Here is a 4182-nt window from a genome sequence, read left to right on the forward strand (position 1 = left end):
CAATTTAACACAGCTATAACACACCAATATAACACAGATATAACAGACCAATATAACACAGCTATAACACACCATAATAACACAGCTATAACACACCATAATAACACAGCTATAACACACCAATATAACACAGCTATAACACACCAATATAACACAGTTATAACACAGCTATAACACACCGATATAACACAGATATAACACACCATAATAACACAGCTATAACACACCAATATAACACAGCTATAACACACCGATATAACACAGCTATAACACACCGATATAGCACAGCTATAACACACCATAATAACACAGCTATAACACACCATAATAACACAGCTATAACACACCATAATAACACAGCTATAACACACCGATATAACACAGTTATAACACAGCTATAACACACCGATATAGCACAGCTATAACACACCATAATAACACAGCTATAACACACCATAATAACATAGCTATAACACACCATAATAACACAATTATAACACACCAATATAACACAGCTATAACACACCATAATAACACAGCTATAACACACCATAATAACACAGCTATAACACACCATAATAACACAGCTATAACACACCAATATAACACAGCTATAACACACCGATATAGCACAGCTATAACAGACCATTATAACACAGTTATAACACACCATAATAACACAGCTATAACACACCAATATAACACAGCTATAACACACCGATATAGCACAGCTATAACACACCATAATAACACAGCTATAACACACCATAATAACACAGCTATAACACACCGATATAACACAGTTATAACACAGCTATAACACACCAATATAACACAGCTATAACACACCGATATAGCACAGCTATAACACACCAATTTAACAAAGCTATAACACACCAATATAACACAGCTATAACACACCATAATAACACAGCTATAACACACCATAATAACACAGCTATAACACACCATAATAACACAGCTATAACACACCAATATAACACAGCTATAACACACCGATATAGCACAGCTATAACAGACCATTATAACACAGTTATAACACACCATAATAACACAGCTATAACACACCAATATAACACAGCTATAACACACCGATATAGCACAGCTATAACACACCATAATAACACAGCTATAACACACCATAATAACACAGCTATAACACACCAATATAACACAGCTATAACACACCGATATAGCACAGCTATAACACACCAATTTAACACAGCTATAACACACCAATATAACACAGCTATAACACACCATAATAACACAGCTATAACACACCATAATAACACAGCTATAACACACCATAATAACACAGCTATAACACACCAATATAACACAGCTATAACACACCAATATAACACAGCTATAACACACCATAATAACACAGCTATAACACACCATAATAACACAGCTATAACACACCAATATAACACAGCTATAACACACCAATTTAACACAGCTATAACACACCAATATAACACAGATATAACAGACCAATATAACACAGCTATAACACACCATAATAACACAGCTATAACACACCATAATAACACAGCTATAACACACCAATATAACACAGCTATAACACACCAATATAACACAGTTATAACACAGCTATAACACACCGATATAACACAGATATAACACACCATAATAACACAGCTATAACACACCAATATAACACAGCTATAACACACCGATATAACACAGCTATAACACACCGATATAGCACAGCTATAACACACCATAATAACACAGCTATAACACACCATAATAACACAGCTATAACACACCATAATAACACAGCTATAACACACCGATATAACACAGTTATAACACAGCTATAACACACCGATATAGCACAGCTATAACACACCATAATAACACAGCTATAACACACCATAATAACATAGCTATAACACACCATAATAACACAGCTATAACACACCAATATAACACAGCTATAACACACCATAATAACACAGCTATAACACACCATAATAACACAGCTATAACACACCATAATAACACAGCTATAACACACCAATATAACACAGCTATAACACACCGATATAGCACAGCTATAACAGACCATTATAACACAGTTATAACACACCATAATAACACAGCTATAACACACCAATATAACACAGCTATAACACACCGATATAGCACAGCTATAACACACCATAATAACACAGCTATAACACACCATAATAACACAGCTATAACACACCGATATAACACAGTTATAACACAGCTATAACACACCAATATAACACAGCTATAACACACCGATATAGCACAGCTATAACACACCAATTTAACACAGCTATAACACACCAATATAACACAGCTATAACACACCATAATAACACAGCTATAACACACCATAATAACACAGCTATAACACACCATAATAACACAGCTATAACACACCAATATAACACAGCTATAACACACCGATATAGCACAGCTATAACAGACCATTATAACACAGTTATAACACACCATAATAACACAGCTATAACACACCAATATAACACAGCTATAACACACCGATATAGCACAGCTATAACACACCATAATAACACAGCTATAACACACCATAATAACACAGCTATAACACACCAATATAACACAGCTATAACACACCGATATAGCACAGCTATAACACACCAATTTAACACAGCTATAACACACCAATATAACACAGCTATAACACACCATAATAACACAGCTATAACACACCATAATAACACAGCTATAACACACCATAATAACACAGCTATAACACACCAATATAACACAGCTATAACACACCAATATAACACAGCTATAACACACCATAATAACACAGCTATAACACACCATAATAACACAGCTATAACACACCATAATAACACAGCTATAACACACCAATATAACACAGTTATAACACACCAATATAACACAGATATAACACACCGATATAGCACAGCTATAACACACCAATATAACACAGTTATAACACAGCTATAACACACCAATATAACACAGCTATAACACACCGATATAGCACAGCTATAACACACCAATATAACACAGTTATAACACACCAATATAACACAGCTATAACACACCGATATAGCACAGCTATAACACACCAATATAACACAGTTATAACACACCAATATAACACAGCTATAACACACCGATATAGCACAGCTATAACACACCTATATAACACAGTTATAACACACCGATATAGCACAGCTATAACACACCAATATAACACAGCTATAACACGCCATAATAACACAGCTATAACACACCAATATAACACAGATATAACACACCGATATAGCACAGCTATAACACACCAATATAACACAGTTATAACACAGCTATAACACACCCATATAAAACAGGAATAGCACAGCTATAACATACCGATATAACACAGCTATAACACACCATAATAACACAGCTTTAACACACCTATAACACACCGATATAACACACCGATATAACACAGCTTTAACACACCAATATAACACAGGAATAATATATAAATAAATCAAAATGTTTTAAAAATCTAATTGTATTTGTCACATGCGTGGAATACAACAGGTGTAGACCTTACTCTGAAATTATTACTCACAAACCCTTAACCAACAATGCAGTTTTCAGAAAATAGAGTTAAGAAAATATCTACAAAGTAAAAATAAAAATAAAATTAACACAATAAAATAACAATAATGAGGCTATATATGTGCCGGGTTACAGGTTAGTTGAGGTAATCTGTACATGCAGGTAGGGGTGAAGTGACTATGCAGAGGGATTAAACAGCGAGTAGCAGCAGTGTACAAAACAAAGGGGGGGGGGGGGGGGGGCAGTGCAAATAGTGCTGGTGGCCACTTGATTAATTGTTCAGCAGTCTTATTGCTCGGGGGTAGAAGCTGTTAAGAAGCCTTTTGGACCTAGACTTGGCGCTCCGGTACCGTTTGCTGTGCAGTAGCAGAGAGAACAGTGTATGACTTGGGTGACTGGAGTCTTTGACAATTCTTTGGGCCTTCCTCTGACAACGGCTAGTATAGAAGTCCTGGATGGCAGGAAACTTGTCCCCAGTGATGTACTGGGCCGTACACACTACCCTCTCTAGCGCCATCACAG

The sequence above is a fragment of the Salvelinus alpinus genome, chromosome 2 (genome assembly GCF_045679555.1).
Source record: "Salvelinus alpinus chromosome 2, SLU_Salpinus.1, whole genome shotgun sequence".
Taxonomy (NCBI): Eukaryota; Metazoa; Chordata; class Actinopteri; order Salmoniformes; family Salmonidae; genus Salvelinus; species Salvelinus alpinus.